Genomic DNA, 19,769 nt, shown 5'->3' with positions numbered 1-19,769 from the left:
TACCAACCTGTCTTCTTGGTCTAGGGCAGACAAGACCTGAGTCAACGTGAGCATCTTTAACTTCTCCTTCTTGAGGAAGAGATTGACGATTAGTAGGTCTAGAATAGGGCGAAGACCCTTGTTATTTTTGGGTATCATAAAGTAGCGTGAATAACAACCACTATATGGGGCCCTTTCTATAGATCCCTTGGCTAAAACCTGTAACTTCATGTCCGAGCATAGACAAATGATCCTTCATCAGCCAGTTGTATTGCTGAGGGACGGCTTGAAAAGGCAGGGTATATCTCTTCCGAATGATCTGCAGAACCCAAGCGTCCCATGTAACAGACTGCCAGTGGAGCAGATTATGCTGAATTCTACCTCGAACTGGACAAGCATGGTTATGCAGAATCAAACTAGGAGGACTTGGAGGTTGCAGGTGCTAGGGGCATGGTGGCAGACAGCTTCTGTCTTCCAGACCTCCTCGTTCTGAACAAACAGCACCAATGTCCACCCTTAGCTTGTAGAGCCTGCGCAGGATGGAGGCTGGCATAGGTCTGGTGCGGTGGTACGCCCCTTCCATGAGGGATGAAAGGCAGACTGTGCAAGAGGGGTTACTGAGAGGCCCAAGGACTTGGACGTAGCCCGAGAGTCCTCGAAGCACTCCAGCGCTGAGTCAGCCTTCTCGCCAAACAAGCAAGTCCAGTCGAAGGGCATGTTCATAAGGTTTGTTTGAACATCCCTCGGAAACCCAGATGTTGTCAGCCTGGCATTGCACCTTAAGTCCAGCATTGAAACTGCTCTTCCCAGAGAGTCAGTCGTATCTAGGCCACACCTAATCTTAACTTTGCTGCATCTCTCCAGTCTTTCACTGCTTGTGGAAGGTTGGCCCCTGGCAGCCTCAGTGACCTGTGGCAGTCCTTGCGCAACCATATCCTGTAAGGTATCTTGAAAACTGGCCAATAACTATGAGGTGTGCACTGACCTCAATGCCAGGCTGATGGAAGTAAACATCTGGTTCACAAGCTGGTCCAACATCTTGGATTCCCTGTCCGAGGATGCAGAAGGGAATGCACCTGGTAAAGTAGAGGCTGGGACTACCATGCTGTGTTCTGTTTGCTGTATCCCTCCCCCCACCCCTCCCAAATTTTTGCCTGGTTTTTAGATGCAACTTAGACTGACGTGCTCTATGCTCCTGCTAAGAAGCTCCTCAGTGCCAGTGTTTCTTCGTCATAAAACTGCACAGTTGTTTTTGCAATTGTCAGAACCTTTCACTATCACTCTAAACCCCTAGTAAATTTTACCTCTGGAACCTTGGGTGCCATGTCCCCTAACACTGCATGCACTATATGTAAGCCACCCCTCCAGCATCCTTTATATCCCTAGGGAGGGTGCATTATATAGAATGTGACAGCATGAGCAGATATGCCCCCATTATGTCGTTGTTGATTCTCGGACATAGCACGTGACCAGGGAAGCCGTTTTAGGTACATGTGCTTTACACCGGTAATTACGAGTTCCCCAGCTATATGATGGCTTCAATGAAGACAGGGATGTTTGATATCAAACATCTTGTATTGATAAACTCCTCATTGAATCCTGTGATGAATGTAATAATAAATGCACCCAGACGGAGCCTTACGAGTGCCCCCTACAAACCTACTGTAGGAAGCTGGCTCTGTCTGTACTATATCAAAATGAGATACACTGTGCACAGAGTCCAGGGGTTCCCCAAGAGGCTTGACAGAGGCAATAATAGATAATACTAATGCTCTATTTGTGGTGTGGTCGAGCAGTTCGGCTTATCAGATGATAGTGTTAAGCATTTGTTGTACACCCACAAGCACTAAGTGAAAACACACACTCGGTGACTTAACTCAAGGCCAATAGGTTTTTATATAGAAAAATATTCTTTTAATTTATTTTTATAGCCACAAGATTTATTTAGCAGGTAAGTACATTAAATGAAAGGTACTTTGCATGGTAATAGGTGAGCTTTTGAATAGATTCAATATTATACACAGTTTTCATTAAAATGGCAAAATGCTATTTTAAAAGTGGACAGTGCAATTTTCAACAGTTCCTGGGGGAGGTAAGTACAGTACAGTTTCAAAGGTAAGTAACACACTTACCGGTTCAATCTCCGGGGCATAGGTAGCCCACCATTGGGGGGTTTAAGGCAACCCCTAGCACCCAGTACCAGCATGTAGGAAAGTACCATCTTGCCTGGCATGTTACCCCCATATTTCACTGTATGTATGTTGTTTTGGTCCATGTGTCACTGGGACCCTGCAAGGCAGGGCCCCAGTGCTCATAAGTATGTGCCCTGTATGTGTTGACATTGGCATACTGGTACACCCATATAATTCCCTTGTATATGGTACTGAGGTACCCAAGGTATTGGGGTTCCAGTACATCCCTATGGGCTGCAGCATTTCTTTTGCCGCCCATAGGGAGCTCGGAAAATTCTTACACAGGCCTGCCACTGCAGCCTGAGTGAAATAACGTCCACGTTACCACTGCACATAAGTAACTTATAAGTCACCTATATGTCTAACCTTCACCTGGTGACGGTTGGGTGCAAATGCCCCCACATTGTTCAGGGCAAATTCCCTGGACTGTGTGATTGCGGGGACACCATTACATGTGTGCCCTACACATAGGTGGTGCCCTATGTGTAGCGTCACAATGGTAACTCCGAACATGGCCATGTAACATGTCTAAGATCATGGAATTGTCACCCCAATACCATTCTGGTATTGGGGAGACAATTCCATGATCCCCCGGGTCTCTAGCACAGAACCCGGGTACTGCCAAACTGCCTTTCTGGGGGTTCACTGCAGCTGCCAACCCCTCAGACAGGTTTCTGCCCCTCTGGGGCCCAGGCAGCCCTGGCCCAGGAAGGCAGAACAAAGGACTTCCTCAGAGAGCGGGTGTTACACCCTCTCCCTTTAGAAAATGTGAGAAAGGCTGGGGGGGAGTAGCCTCCCCCAGCCTCTGGAAATGCTTTGATGGGCACAGATGCTGCCCATCTCTGCATAAGCTGGTCTACACCGGTTCAGGGATCTTCAGCCCTGCTCTGGCGCTTAACTGGACAAAGGAAAGGGGAGTGACCACTCCCCTGACCTGCACATCCCAGGGTAGGTGCCCAGAGCTCCTCCAGTGTGCCCCAGACCTCTGCCATCTTGGATTCAGAGGTGTTGCTGGCACACTGGACTGCTCTGAGTGGCCAGTGCCAGCAGGTGACGTCAGAGGCTCTTTCTGATAGGCTCTTACCTCTCTTGGTAGCCAATCCTCCTAACTTGGTAGCCAAACCTCCTTTTCTGGCTATTTAGGGTCTCTGCTTCGGGGAATTCTTTAGATAACGAATGCAAGAGCTCATCAGAGTTCCTCTGCATCTCCCTCTTCCCCTTCTGCCAAAGGATCGACCGCTGACTGCTCAGGACGCCTGCAAAACCGCAACAAAGTAGCAAAGACGACTACTAGCAACCTTGTATCGCCTCATCCTGCCAGCTTTCTCGACTGTTGCCAGGTGGTGCATGCTCTGGGGGTAGCCTGCCTCCTCCCTGCACCAGGAGCTCTGAAGAAATCTCCTGTGGGCCGACGGAATCTTCCCCCTGCAACTGCAGGCACCGAAAGACTGCATCACTGGTCCTCTGGGTCCCCTCTCAGCACGACGAGCGTGGTCCCTGAAACTCAGCAACTCTGTCCAAGTGACTCCCACAGTCCAGTGACTCTTCAGTCCAAGTGTGGTGGAGGTAAGTCCTTGCCTCCCCACGCTAGACTGCATTGCTGGGTACAGCGTGATTTGCAGTAGCTCCGGCTCCTGTGCACTCCTCCAGGATTTCCTTCGTGCACAGCCAAGCCTGGGTCCCCAACACTCCTTCCTGCAGTGCACAACCTTCTGAGTTGTCCTCTGGCGTCGTGGGACTCCCTTTTGTGACTTCACGTGGACTCCGGTTCACTTTCCTTCCAAGTGCCTGTTCAGGTACTTCTGCGGGTGCTGCCTGCTTCTGTGAGGGCTCCCTGAGTTGCTGGGTGCCCCCTCTGTCTCCTCCTCCAAGTGGCAACATCCTGGTCCCTCCTGGGCCACAGCAGCACCCAAAAACCTCTACCGTGACCCTTGCAGCTAGCAAGGCTTGTTTACGGTCTTTCTGCATGGGAACACCTCTGCAAGCTTCATCGCGACGTGGGACATCCATCTTTCAAAGGCGAAGTTCCTAGTGCTCTTCTGTCTTGCAGAACTCCAAGCTTCTTCCAACAGGTGGCAGCTTCCTTGCACCCTCAGCTGGCATTTCCTGGGCTCCTGCCCAATCTTGACACTGTTGCGACTATTGGACTTGGTCCCCTTGTCTTACAGGTACTCAAGTCCGGAAATCCACTGATGTTGTATTGCTGGTGTTTGTTCTTCCTGCAGAAACCCTCTATCACTACTTCTGTGCTCTCTGGGGGTAGTAGGTGCACTTTACACCTACCTTTCAGGGTCTTGGGGTGGGCTATTTTTCTAACCCTCACTGTTTTCTTACAGTCACAGCTACCCTCTACAAGCTCACATAGGTCTGGGGTTCATTTGTGGTTCGCATTCCACTTTTGGAGTATATGGTTTGTGTTGCCCCTATACCTCTGTGTTCCTATTGTAATTCTACACTATTTGCATTACTATTACTTACCTAATGTTGGTTTGTGTACATATATCTTGTGCGATCGGCCCGAGGTTATCTAGAGTCACCAAAGCGGCCGGGCGAGCCTGGATTGGTCTTGGTCTGATAAATGCACGCATCCCGGGAGGTCAGCGCTCGTCGGCATGTATTAGCTCTAGAATTACCACAGTTATCCAAGTAACAGATGGAGCGATCAAAGGAACCATAACTGATTTAATGAGCCATTCGCAGTTTCACTGTACTGGCCGTGTGTACTTACACGTGCATGGCTTAATCTTTGAGACAAGCATATGCTACTGGCAGGATCAACCAGGTAGCCGCACCTGCTGAGGGGAGGGGGTAGCCGCGTGCCTGTCTCGGACCGTCCTTCGCACCCCACCGGAGGGGGAGGACAGGGCGGTCGCACGGGAACCGGCGGGCACCGGCTGCCTCCGCGGGAGGGAGACGGCCGGGCCGAAGTGCAGCCTGAGCATGGGACGCAGGGGTGCCTGCCAGCCGGGACCGGCGGGGACACCCCACGGAACGGTCGTTCTGACCTGCTGGGGAAAATGCGCTGGGTGGAAGAGGCAAGCGACGGCACTCGGGTGCCCGGACCGCCGGGGGGGGGGCGGCTTCCCGGGACCTGGCGCCACCCGACCCCATTTCACTCTGGTCGGACCACTGGAGGGGGCGCAAACTGGCGGGCTGCTTGGCCTTCGCTCTGCCAGGAAGGGCCTCTGAGAAACGGCAGGCCCGCGAGTTGGACGGTCCCTGGCTTGGTGGAAGCTCTTTGCTTGAAACAACAGCTGAGGCTGGCCAAGCAGTCCATCCCTAAACGGACCAAGTGTGCCCAATCGATCGGTGTACGGTGCTGGCTGGACCCGGGGGAAAGAGGACGACGGTTTGCTCTCTGGGCAGCCAGGTTCGGAGGAGAGACCCATCGGACGAGGGTGCGAGGCGGCCGCGCCACCCGGGCCCTGGGCGCCCGGTCGAGAACCACTGGACCACATGGGGTCTGGCGTACCTTGTCCCTAGTAATCCGGAGGAAGGTTTAGGCCCTTCCTTGGAGTTGGTGCACACCGAGTGACGGAGGGGGCCGTCGGCGAGAACGCACCTGACCTCCTGGAGCCCTGGCTGGGCACGAGGGAGCAAATGAGCCCTCATCTGGACTTCTGGGGCAGCCCGGCCATCTGGATGTGCCATAGCAAACCCGCGCGGAGGGCGACCAGATGCCCCGGGTTCTCGGTGAGGCCAGATGGCCGGGCTCGGAGGGCGGCCATCTGGATGCACTCTGCCTTAGGTCAAGGACCAGAGGTGGCTCCGAGGGGGTGGGGGGGTGGGGGGATATGGTCATCTCTACTAGCTGGAGTGCCCTGGGACATTGCAACACCAGGCTTGAGGTTCACCGCCAGGTGTTTACAGTTCCTGCAGAGGGAGATGTGAAGCACCTCCACCCAGGACAGGCTTAGTTTCTGACCAGAGTGTACAAGGCACTCACCCCTTGTGGTCATCTGGAAGTGGCGGGCTGGCACAGACCGGTCAGCCTTGCACTAGAAGTTGAGCTAACATTCAGAGGGAATCTATAATATGCCCTCTGTGTGTACTTCTCAAATCCCACACTGGCATCAGTGTGGATTTATTGTGCTGAGAAGTTTGACACCAAACTTCCCAGTATTCAATGTAGCCATTATGGCGCTGTGGAGTTCGCAATGACAGACTCCCAGACAATATACTCAGTATGGCTACCCTGCACTTAATGTCTAAGAATTGACTTAGACACTGTAGGGGCATGGTGCTCATGCAGCTATTCCCTCACCTATTGTATAGCGCACCCTGCCTTAGGGATGTAAGGCCTGCTAGAGGGGTGTCTTACTATGTCACAGGGAAGTGCTATGTCGACTTTGTCTTTGCAGAGCAGTGTGCATGCTCTGAGTGAGGGGTCCCTGAGGGTGGCATAATACGTGCTGCATCCCTTAGTGACCTTCCCTGCCCACAGGGCCCTTGGTACCAGGAGTACCTTTTACAAGGGACTTAACTGTGTGCCAGGGCTGTGCCAATGGTGGGAACAAAGGTACAGTTTTAGGGAAAGAACACTGTTGCTGGGGCCTGGTTAGCAGGATCCCAGCACACTGCTAATCAAAGCTGGCATCAACACTTGCAACAACAGTGCAACACCTTAGACAGAGTTATGGCCCCCCATGGTGAGAGAGAACGCTCTTGAGGGAACAAAACAAAGGCCTGCTCTGTGTGGAGGTGATAACACCTCATCCAGGCCGGATGGACATTCTAGGGTGGGGAGCTTCAAAGTTCTTGCTGTCTTCGAAATACGACCCAGGCCTCTCCAAGTAGAGGAGGAGGCTGTTCCCCCAAGCCTGGGCGACCCCCTCCTTCCCCCAGTTCTGACCCACTTTTGGAGGCAGGACAATTAGGCAGCTTAGGAGGAGTGCCCACTTCAGGCAAGGCCCACCCCTAAAGTGGACGAGCTAAAGTGGACACTTCTTTCAGATTCCTCCCCCTTGGATGGAAGGAATTAGGCCAATCAGGTTTGTGTTATTCACACTTCCCAAAGGAATTTGTCATAGGACGGAGTGTAGTCGCCCTAAAGGTGAGCAGCCCTTGACTACCACCTGGTACCCCTGAAATGCCGCAAAAGTTAATATTTAAGTGCAACCATGAACTCTAGAACTCATGATTTAAGTTGACCTAAGAAGAGCTGGACAACACGCAAGTCTCCCAGCAGAGAAGTCTGAAGACAACAGACTTGGTCCCAGTCTTACTAGTCTGTATGACACCTTCAAATAATGTGCCCCCAGAAGTAAGCACACCTGCATTCGGAGTCCTTGGACTTTGGGGAGCAGGACCTGTGATGTCCCTACAACCCCTGGCATCTCAACTTACCTAAGCAGCTGTGGGTTGACCTCTTTCTGGGCTCCTGGCCAGAGCCTGCAGCCTGTTACTGGAAGTCATCTCCTCCCTTGAATAACATTGGAGCCAGACCGTGTGTTGGCACTTTGCTCCTCGCCACAGCATTGCCACTGAGGGTGAAGGTTTGGTGCTACCTTGTGCCACCCCCCCTCCCCCACCAGTACTTAACTCAACTGCAGCAAATCGACCCATGACCTCCCTCTAGTCACTTGTAAGTAGCTCTTCAGCAGATACCCAGTCTCCTTTGGATAGCATTGGGAGCCGGAGCGCCCCTTTGCCACTGAGGTTGTATGTTTGGTGCTACCTTGTGCCCCCATTCCTCCTCCCCCTTCAAGTTTTCCACACCCCTAAACCCAGTGTCTACATCAACCCACAGAGACAAATGTCTGACATTGCTTTTACTTACCTGGGAACAGCGCGTCTTCATCCCCTCCAGACTCCATTGATTAATATTGGGCACTGACTCTCACTTGAGCTCTGCACCCAGCTGTCCACGTGCTGCAGTGGGTGCACGTTTTGTACCAACATGATTCTTGCACAGTGCTAGTCTAAAACACTGGGACTGTAAGTCAAGTACTTACCTGTGTAAGTGCATCCTTTTTTTCCTCCTGTAGGTTAATATTGAAGACTCCGAAAATTGCACGAAGTCTATTATTGGAATAGAAAAGTATTTTTACATACCTGGAAGGGGGGGGGGGTTGGTTATGTGTATATGTATATATATATATATATATATATATATACGGTCTCAGATTTATTCATTAAGTGTGTCTCATTTATTGTCTCTGTGTGCAAAAAATGCTTGACACGACTCCTTGATAAGCCTAACTGCTCTCCCACACTACCACAGATAGAGCATTAGAGTTATCTACTTTGGCCTCTGCAAACCAACTGGGGATTTGATGAACTCTCTGCCCAGTGTACTTCTTTTAGTACACTATATAGAAAGCCAGCTTCCTGCACAACCTGTCAGGGGTGGAGTGTTGAATGAGGATACCAGGGTTGCACGGTGCAGGACAATCGTGGTGTGTAATGAACGAGTTACTTACCTTCGGTAACGACTTTTCTGGTGGATACATTAGCTACCTGTGGATTCCTCACCTAATGAATACTCCCATGGCACCAGCATTCGACGGAAATCTTCTTCCTAGCTTCTGCACGTCGACGAGGACGTCACATTAGCCCACGTGACGCCGTCTGACGTCATACAGGCAATAAGAGGTCCTCGCCAACGTCAGTTCCCTTTTTTCCGTGCATTCGAAACGGTTATCTTCGAGGGAGCTACTGTTACTTTCGAGGTTACAGTGTATTTTTCTGCTGCGTGGATTTTCGCTGAGGTTATTATGTCTCAGAGAAAGTCGGGTTTCAAGCCCTGTCGGGAGTGTGGGGGCAAGATGTCCGTTACTGACCCTCACTCCGACTGTTTATGGTGTTTAAGCTCCGACCACGACGTCGCTACATGCGATTCATGTCAACACATGAATCCGAAAGCCCCAAAAGAACGAGAGGCTAAACTCTTCATGGCGAAGTCAAAAAGGAAGGAAAAGAAGCATCATAAGAAGTCTTCCTCGCCGAGGTCTCATCGGCGTCATCGAGACTCCCGGCGATGTAGGGATTCACGGCACCATTCCAGCAAGGAGTCTTGATCGAGGTCGCCTTCGGCTCGGCGTCGAAAGACTTGGGAGGTCAGTCCCACAGTCACACCACATCCGTCGACGCCGTTGCCTTCTCCGGTTTCGCCGGGGCAGTCTTCTTCGGTGATAGAAGTGACGCAGCCCCAGGTGTTTTCTCAGAAGCATGTGCAGAAGCTAGGAAGCGGATTTCCATCGAATGCTGGCGCCATGGGACTATTCATTAGGTGAGGAATCCACAGGTAGTTGTATTCATCAGAACATCTTGTTTACAGGAGCCCCTGTGCTTGCCTCTGACCAGGTTCACAAGCAGAACAACAGTAAGTGCCTCATTGAAGGGCAGGAGGGGTTCAGAAGTGGAAACCCTAAGCTGAGGGGGTTAACTTTGACTGCCGCTGAAGGCAGTCTGAGGTCAAGGACTGCCGCTGCACTACGCACGACCATTGTATACGAAGCTACTTCCTCCCTAGCCACAGTGGGGGAAGAGCAAGCCAGTATCGGAAGAGGTCTTTAGTCCACTGGCCTCTCCTAGTTCTTCATACCAATCCATAGATCTCAATAACTGGTGTTCTAAAGGGTCCAGTGACCCCCCTCACAATCTTCTTTCATGCCTGGCTGTTGAAAATAATGCTCAGGGAACGATCTGGCAACAACGGGTGGTGGAATCGGTGTCGAGTAACACTGTTCTGGCTGCGGACCGTCTGGAATCAGAATAGGGTGGGTGCCGGGGGCATCAGCGTCGTGACAGGCACCAGAGAATGTTGCATGGGTACGTCAGGCACCAATCCAGATTTGGATACATGAGACCCCATTAGATCCTCTCTAAAGTCTTTTACCAGAAAGGGGGGAAGCTCCAGCTCCTGGAAAAGGTGAGTCAGACGTGGCATCAATGCTGTGGAATGTTGCCTGGAACTACGATGTACTGAAGTTCTCACGTCAGCCGATGGACGAGACAGAGTTGACTTCCTTTTAGACTTCTTTTTTGTTTTTGTAGACCCAAAATTCCCGAGGGCCTTGAGTGGGAAGAAGTGGACTTGGGGTTTTTGGAGCAGTCCTGCAAACCTTCTCCTTGACCAGGACCTCTGAGGAGTTAAGCTGGATGCTGGCTACTGCTGGGCCGCAAGCAGCTTTAGGGACCACGCCCTGAAAGCCTTGAGGCCAGGCACCACTCTGCATGCCGAGCAGCTCCACCAGACTACCGTCGTGCTCTCGACCCCTCCCTCGCCGCTGCCACGAGTACGAGGCCCTCCACCACCGCCTGCGCCTCATCCTTGGTGTCTAGTGTTTTTGTAAGTATTGTGTGTGTGTCTTGTAATCTATATTAGTGCGTTTGTTTTTCTGTGCCTCTTTTCTGTTTTATTGCCTTCTTTGCCTTCGTTTTTTTTTGCCTGTTTTATTTCCTGTTTTTATTGCCTTCTGGTTCTGTTCTCTCCTTCTCCCCGGTTCCTGCCCCCATTCACCACCACCTCTCCTTCTTAATGCCAGCCGCAGACGAGCCAGAGGCAAGCCCGTCTGCGCCTGGACTGTGCCCAGCGCCAGCCCCTCGCGCCCCCCACACAGACAGATGCCAATACACCACTTCAGAACTCCTCACGCTCAACCCCAGCCACACCACCGCCTGCGTCCAGGCCCCTGCCAGGTACACCCACGGACCTTTTTTCTGCCACTTGTACACTTCACCTGCGCTCAAGCCACCAAGCACCACAACAACGCCAACCGCCTTAGCTGCATCCTCCTCAACACCCGCTCCGTCCACAAGCACGCCTTCGAACTCTGGGACCTGCTCACATCAACCTCCCCAGACATCGCCTTCCTCACTGAAACCTGGTTGAACCCTGTAGGAAAATGGCTCCCTTTTGCAGTTACCCCCCCACTTTTTGCCTGGTATTGATGCTGACTTGACTGAAGTGTGCTGGCACCCTGCTAACCAGGCCCCAGCACCAGTGTTCTTTCACTAAAAATGTACCATTGTTTCCAGAAATTGGTACAACCCTTGCACCCAGGTAAGTCCCTTGCAACTGGTACCCCTGGTCCCAAGGGCCCCGAGACCAGGGAAGGTCCCTAAGGGCTGCAGCATATGTTGTGCCACCCTAAGGGACTCCTCACCTAACACATGCACATTGCCATTGGAGATTGTGTGTGTTTGGTGGGGAGAAAAAGGCAAAATCAACATGGCATCCCCCTCAGGATGCCATGCACACAAAATACTGCCTGTGGCATAGGTAAGTCACCCCCTCTAGCAGGCCTTACAGCCCTAAGGCAGGGTGCACTATACCACAGGTGAGGGCATAGCTACGTGAGCAATATGCCCCTTCAGTGTCTCAGTCTATTCTTAGACATTGTAAGTACAGTGTGCCCATATTAAGTGTTTTGTCTGGGAATTTCTCAAAACGAACTCCACAGCTCCCCTGTATTTTACCCTATCCTTCAGTGCAGGACTAACTGGTGTGTGTGCCAGCCTGCCACTGAGACGAGTTTCTGACCCCCCTGGGGAGAGAGCCTTGTGCTTTCTGAGGCAAGAAACAAAGCCTGCACTGGGTGGAGGTGCTTAACACCTCTCCCTGCAGAAACTAACACCTAGATGTTAGCCTCAAAGGCTCATGATTCGTGTTACAATGCCCCAGGGCACTCCAGCTAGTGGAGATGCCTGCCCCCTGGACACAGCCCCCACTTTTGGCGGTAAGTCCAGAGGAGGTCATGAGAAAAACAACGAGGAGTCACTTACCAGTCAGGACAGCCCCTAAGGTTCGATGAGCTGAGGTGACCTCTGCCTTTAGAAATCCTCCATCTTGAGTTTGGAGGATTCCCCCAATAGGAATACCCCTCCCCCCCGGAGGCACAAAGAGGGTGTAGCCACCCTCCAGAACAGTAGCCATTTGCTACTGCTCTCCTGACCTAAACACACCCCTGCAACCCACACGAAGAAGGAGGACTGCTGACCTGAAAGCCCTGCAGAGACGACGGAGACGACAACTGACTTGGCCCCCAGCCCTACCAGCCTGTCTCAAGAATCAAAGAACCTGCACACTGACTCATTCGACAGGGACCAGCAACCTCTGAAGCCTCAGAGGACTGCCCTGAGCCCGAAGGACCAAGAAACTCCTCTTAACAGCGGCACAGTTCAAAAACAGCAACGACTTTGCAACAAAGAAGCAACTTTCAAAGACTTCACTCTTGCCGCCGGAAGCGTGAGACTTCACACTCTGCACCCGACGCCCCCGGCTCTAGCTCCAGAGAACCAACCCTGCAGGGAGGCCTGCCAGGCGACTGCGACATTGTGAGTAACGTGAGATGACACTCCCCTCCCCCCCCCCCACAGCAAAGCATGCAGAGAGGATTCAGAGGATCCCCCCTGACTGCAACTACATGGAACAAAGAACCCAACGCCTGGACCAAGCACTGCACCCGCAGCCCCCAGAACCAGAAGGAAGCGAACTCCAGTGCAGAAGTGACCATCAGGCGACCCTCTGCCTAGCCCAGTTGGTGGCTGGCCCGAGAAGCCCCCCTGTGCCCTACCTGCACTGCTAGAGTGACTACCCCCTCGCCCCCACCCGGGTCCCTCCATTGATTCGTATTGAAAACCACCCGACACCTGCTAAGCACACTGCACAGGCCGCCCCTGAGCTGCTGAGGGTGTGCCTACTTGTGTCCCCACAACTGGAACCTGAGCACCCCTGTTCTTCATAGGCGCCTGTGTTTTGGGCCCTCCTTTGACCTCTGCACCTGACCGGCCCTGTGTTGCTGGTGCGGTGACTTTGGGGTTGCCTTGAACCCCCGACTGTTGACTTTTGCACTGTGTCCACTTTTAAAATAGCTTATTGCCATTTTAACTAAAACAGTGTATGTTACTGCTCTAATTCAAAGTTCCTTACTTACCTATATGGAGTACTTTGCATTTTATGTATTTACTTCAAATCTTGTGATTCTAAAATAAATTAAGAAAAGATATTTTTCTATATAAAAACTATTGGCCTGGAGTCAAGTCTTTGAGTGTGTGTTCCTCATTTATTGCCTGTGTGTGTACAACAAATGCTTAACACTACCCTCTGATAAGCCTACTGCTCGACCACACTACCACAAACTAGAGCATTAGATTTATCTGATTTTGCCACTATCTTACCTATACGGGGAACCTTCGGACTCTGTGCACACGATCTCTCACTTTGAGATAGTATATACAGAGCCAACTTCCTACAACATCCAACAAAATATTTGTGTGGCAGAAATACGGAACTTCTAATGTTTTAACCTGCTCTCAATAGTGGTGACGACGAAAACGAAGGCGACGTCAAATATTTGCCCAAGATCACAGCATATAGCAACAGTGTGATCATCAAGTATATTACAGGTAGGTTCAGTAACTTGTTCAATTAAGTAAGCACCGCTAGCATAGTAACATGTTGAAGTTTCTTTGGAAAACAGAGTGCTTTGTGGTTCATATTCACATATCTAAAGCTGCAATCCCTACGTTAGCCTACACAGTTCTGTAACTGGATCGCTGCCAGGCAGCAACATTGGAATCCCTGCACACATTTATCAATCACTACTGCCAGTTAGGCCAGGTGAGTAGGGACTGTTATTGTCCTTTTCCATCAACCGCAATGAATGCTAATACTTGCCTGTTGATTCTAAGGTTAAAAATCTGCAGCTATCCTAATATTCAACTGTGGTCCTGAAATAGAATGTACAGGTTCCTAGCTTTCTAGCAAGGACACGCTGGCAAGCAATGATTATCACCCCAGCCCACAGCAGGAGGCTTCTGTTCTCATGATGACAAAGGTGATGGAGAACACAATTGGGACTTTCCTATGGTAGAAGTATTTTGCTGTTATCAGGCATTTGAGGACAGTATTGGAGAATATTATGTGACATTGCTATTAGACTAAATTGGTTGCTTTACAGTCATATTCATTGTGAAAGAAAGAGTTACGAGGTATCTTTTCTCTTCTAGGAACTGCCTTTCCTGAATAGGAGCGAACATGAAAGAACTGACGGCTTTCTTCACAAGAAGAAAATGGGGGCATAAACATCGACAGTAGACTGTTATGAACTGTCCGTTTGATTGGTTATGTGGAATACTTCTTAATTTTAAATGTATTTGCTGTTCCCTCAGGATTACTGTTGCACCTAGCCTTTTCTGCAGGATCACCCCCAGTCGTTTTGCCTCTTTCCTCCTAATTGTTCTGACCAGTCTTTGGTGCTTTAGGACTCTGGGCACTTTACCACTGCTAAAACAGTGCTAAAGTGCAAGTGTTCTTTGTGTAAATTGTACTGTTGATTGGTTTATCCATGATTGGCATATTTGACTTACTGTTACTTCCCTAGTGAAGTGCACTAGAGGTGTCCAGGGCCTGTAAATCAAATGCTACTAATGGGCCTACAGCACTGGTTGTGCCACCTACATTAGTAGCCCTGTAATCATGGCTCAGACCTGCCACTGCAGTGTCTGTGTGTGCAGTTTTAAACTGTCAATTTGACTTAGCAAGTATTCCCACTTGCCAGGCAAAACCTTCCCTTATACTATGTCAAGTAGGCCCTATGGGCAGGGTGCAGTGTATGTTTAAGGTAGGTCCTATACTAGTGTGTTTTATGTGTCCTAACAGTGAAATACTGACAAATTTGGTTTTCACTGTGCAACGCCGATCCCTCTCATAGGTTAACATGGGGGCTGCCTTTAAGTATCCTTAAAGCGCAGATTCCTGTTGAGAGCAGATAAAAAGCTGGAGTTTAGAGTCTCTGAACTCACAATTTAATAATACATCTTTTAGTGAAGTTGGTTTTTAAATTGTCTATTTGAAAAAGCCACTTTTAGAAAGTAGGAATTTTCTTGCTTGAACCATTCTGTGCCTCTGCCTCTTTGTAGATTGTCCGTTTCGGTCAGTTTGACAGTTGGAGCTGTTTTGCCCCTCTCTAGACATTGACACAAAAGGGGCGGGGTGTATCCTGCATGTCCTGATGAGCCACCTGAGCTACAGGGGAGGGAAGACTGGTCATTCACACCTGCAAGGGCTGTGCCTGCCCTCACACAATGCAGTCTCTGTCCCCCCTGGTGTGCGCCTGGGGCCTAGCCTGGTCAAGGAAGGATCTTGCAAACACTTGAGACTTTGCTTTCAAGTTTGCCAACTTCAAAGGCAGACCAGGGCATAAGAAGAAGATCCAAAACTCCAGACTTTTAGAATCTTTCTGGAGTCAAGAGGAACCTCTGCCAAGGAGAATAGCTGAAGAGCTGGAGTACTGTCCCTTTGCTGTGTTGCTTTGCTGGACTGGCCTGCAGTTGCTGCTTCTGCCTTAAAAGAGTGAACTTTGCTGTGTGTCCTTGTAGGAAAGTACCATCTTGCCTGGCATGTTACCCCCATTTTTACATGTATGTCAGTTAGTTTTTTGCCTGTCTCACTGGGATCCTGCTAGCCAGGACCCCAGTGCTCATAGCTGTGGCCTGAATGTGTGTTCTCTGTGTGGTGCCCAACTGTATCACTGAGGCTCTGCTAACCAGAACCTCAGTGTTTATGCTCTCTCTGCTTTACAATTGTCACTGCAGGCTAGTGACCATTTTCACCAATTCTAATTGGCACACTGAAACACCCTTATAATCCACTAGTATATGGTACCGAGGTACCCAGGGTATTGGGGTTCCAGGAGATCCCTATGTGCTGCAGCATTTCTTTTGCCACCCATAGGGAGCTCAGACAAACCTTTACACAGGCTGCCACTGCAGCCTGAGTGAAAAACGCACACGTTATTTCACAGCCATTTTACACTGCACTTAAGTAACTTATAAGTCACCTATATGTCTAGCGTGCACTTAGTGAAGGTTAGGTGCAAAGATACTAAGTGCTCAGGGCAATTTCCCTGGACTTTGTGAGTGCGGGGACACCATTACACGTGTGCACTACATATAGGTCAATACCTATATGTAGCTTCACAATGCTAACTCTGAATATGGCCATGTAACATGTTTAAGATCATGGAATTGTCGCCCCCCCCCCATGCCAAATCTGGTATTGGGGTGCCAATGCCATGCATCCCCGGGGCTCCAGCATGGACCCCGGGTACTGCCAAACTAGCTCTCTGGGGTTGTCTCTGCAGCTACCGCTGCTGCCAACCCTCAGACAGGTTTCTGCCCTCCTGGGGTCTTTGCAGAATCCCATATCTCGACTTTACTGTCTTTCTGGGGTAGTAGGGTAACTTTACTCCGGGCCTATAGTGGGTACCTAGTGGTAATTACACCTTGTGCCAGGTCCAGTTATCCCTTATTAGTAGATTAGAAGTGTTATAGCAGCTTAGGCTGATAGAAGGTAGCTATAGCAGAGCAGCTTAGGCTGAACTAGGAGACATGCAAAGCTCCTACTATACCACTTACATCATATAGCACTGTATCATGAGAAACACACTACTCAGAGTTACTAAAAATAAAGGTACTTTTTTTCAGTGACAATATGCCAAAAGTATCTCAGAGGATATACTCCCTTAGGAGGTAAGTAAAATACACAAAATATACACACAAACCAAAATCAGGTAAGTAAACAGTTAGAAAAATAGTGCATATACTATAGAACACAATAGGATGCAATAGGCCTTGGGGCAACACAAACCATATACTCTGAAAGTGGAATGCGAACCACGAAGAGACCCCAGGCCTAGTTTAGTGTGTAGAGGGTTGCTGGGAGTGTAAGAAAACACTAAGGGTGTCCAAGATACCCCACCCCAAGACCCTGAAAGGTAGGAGTAAAGTTACCCTACTACCCCAGAAAGACAGTAAAGTCGAGATAGGGGATTCTGCAAAGACAACAACTGACTGCAAAGCACTGAAGACGGATTCCTGGACCTGAGGACCTGCAAGGAAGGGGACCAAGTGCAAGAGTCACGCAAGTGTGTGGGGGCAGGAGCCCACTAAACCACGGATGAAGGTGCAAAAGGGCTGCCTCCAGATGGAAGAAGCCGAAGATTCTGCAACAGTAGGTGCCAGGAACTTCTCCTTTGGTCAGAAGATGCCCCACGGTGTGTATCACCCTCTCTCGGAGGAAATCCTTTGTTCTTCCTTCCTGGGACTGCGCTGCCCAGGCCCCAGGGGAGCAGAAACCTGTCTGAGGGTTGGCAGCAGCGGTAGCTTCAGAGAAAACCCTGGAGAGCTAGTTTGGCAGTACCCGGGCTTTATGCTGGAGCCCCGGGGATGCATGGAATTGTCCTCCCATTACCAGAATGGTATTGGGGTGACAATTCCATGATCCTAGACATGTTACATGGCCATGTTTGGAGTTACCATTGTGATGCTACATGTAGGTATTGACCTATAGGTAGTTTGCGCGTGTAATGGTGTCCCTGCACTCACAAAGTCCGGGGAATTTGCCCTGAACTATGTGGGGGCACCTTGGCTAGTGCCAGGGTGCCCACACACTAAGGAACTATGTACCTAACATTCACTAAGTGAGGGTTAGACATATAGGTGACTTATAAGTTACTTAAGTGCAGTGTAAAATGGCTGTGAAATAACGTGGACGTTATTTCACTCAGGCTGCAGTGGCAGTCCTGTGTAAGAATTGTCTGAGCTCCCTATGGGTGGCAAAAGAAATGCAGCAGCCCATAGGGATCTCCTGGAACCCCAATACCCTGGGTACCTAGGTACCATATACTAGGGAATTATAAGGGTGTTCCAGTGTGCCAATCAGAATTGGTAATATTAGTCACTAGCCTGCAGTGACAATTTTTAAAGAAGAGAGAGCATAAACACTGAGGTTCTGGTTAGCAGAGCCTCAGTGATACAGTTAGGCCACAAACTTATGAGCACTGGGGTCCTGGCTAGCAGCATCCAAGTGACACATATCAAACACATTGACAACATAGGGTTTTCACTATGAGCACGGGGCCCTGGCTAGCAGGATCCCAGTGAGACAGTAAAAACACCCTGACATATACTCACAAACAGGCCAAAAGTGGGGGTAACAAGACTAGAAAGAGGATACCTTCCTACAGGGTCCCTACTTGGACAGGTTTCACACCGACTGCCAATGAGAGAACCTATTTCTAACAATTACCTTCCAAAATTTGACAAATGACTTCTCTCTCAATATTATAATTCTGTAGCAGGTTTGCTCTTGCTACTAGACAGGTCCTTTAATGCTCCATAGTTTTGGTAATTCAAGCAGTCCATTCATTTATGACAGTTAGTCATATTCATGCTATTACGAAGATGGAACAATGCTAATGAGTGACACATTTGCAAAGCATAATACATTTTTTTATTTGGGTAAGTGCCAAAGTTTTAAAACAAGCAACATTTTGACAATGAAATACAAGCTAAATACCAATGTACAGTACTCACAAGCAAACATGAAAGTCTAAAGTATGCAAGATGAACAGGTCGAACTCTAAGTAGTGGCTTTATCCAAAGAGACACCACAACAATTCTAGATCCCTGGAAAGTCATGTTTTAAGTAATCTGTGACTTCTATCATGTCAATGCCCACCTGCCACCGCGCCTGCTGCCTAGCTGTTTCAGCCCCACTAACGGGAGATGGGCCTAACAGAAATAGGCCAGTCTTCCTAGAAGGAGGTGGGCGCAGGCATACTGACGTCTAGGGAGTGGCCGCACGCAGACACATACACACCAATCCGTGACTTCTATCGGATCGAGGGCAGCCCTCATCCATCAGCACTTCTCCATATCTTCTGATTTGGTTATGGGTAGGTCTGTCACAGACTGCTCTGTCAATATTGCCATTCTGCCTCTGGCTTTCAATGCCTTTGGCACTGGTCCGCTTCGGAATAGAAAGGGCATCTCTTAAGATGCCCTGTGTGTGCGAATCCAGGTTCACCATTTTATTTAAGTTGTACTTATTGAGTTGCTTCTTTGGGGTTCGTATTGCCTCATTTTGGTTGGGCCCCACCTGCCCCCACACCTGCTGTGCCTAGCTGTTTCAGCCCTACTAGCGGGTGATGGGCCTAACAGAAATGGGCCCGTCTTCCTACAAGGAGGTAAGGAGTAGGCATATTGATTTCTAGGGAGTGACCACACCCACACGGATCACAATGATCCATGGAAAGTGGTCAGTTGACTGGGGCTGTATTGTTCCCAGAGGTGGGAAAATCTAGATCCATGGTGCCATATTGGCGTGTAAGCAGTCTGAAGACTGCCTCCCCCTGATAGACTAGCGGTGCAGGTCTGCTGCATCTCCCGGCTCAGCACCTGACCCGCGAGTTGGAGTTGAGGGGTGGTCACACAACCCTTACAGGCCCCAGTGGGGGCGTATATTGGTGGAAGGACCCATGCCGGCCATTGACTGAGAATTGAGGAGCCCCAGCGCCGAAAGGTAACAACGCACCCACAGCCCCCTAACCTTAGGGAGTCCGACCACCAGTACAGCAACGTCCAGCAGGCAGCACTACCACAAAACTGCAATAACACTTTTCTCACCCTAGGACTGTTTAAAAGTTGAAGTGTTGACAGTGAAAAGTGTTACTTGTCTGTAAACCGTTTTCTTTGCAACTCTAATCAAAGTGGTGTTGATACATATGTTCAATACCTACTTGCTAATATACTTACCTGCAAGAAGATCCTTTTATATATATTTTTGCTATATAAAATGCTACATAAAAA

This window comes from Pleurodeles waltl, chromosome 1_2 (genome assembly GCF_031143425.1).
Source record: "Pleurodeles waltl isolate 20211129_DDA chromosome 1_2, aPleWal1.hap1.20221129, whole genome shotgun sequence".
NCBI classification, from domain to species: domain Eukaryota; kingdom Metazoa; phylum Chordata; class Amphibia; order Caudata; family Salamandridae; genus Pleurodeles; species Pleurodeles waltl.
Note: the sequence above shows the minus strand (reverse complement) of the source record.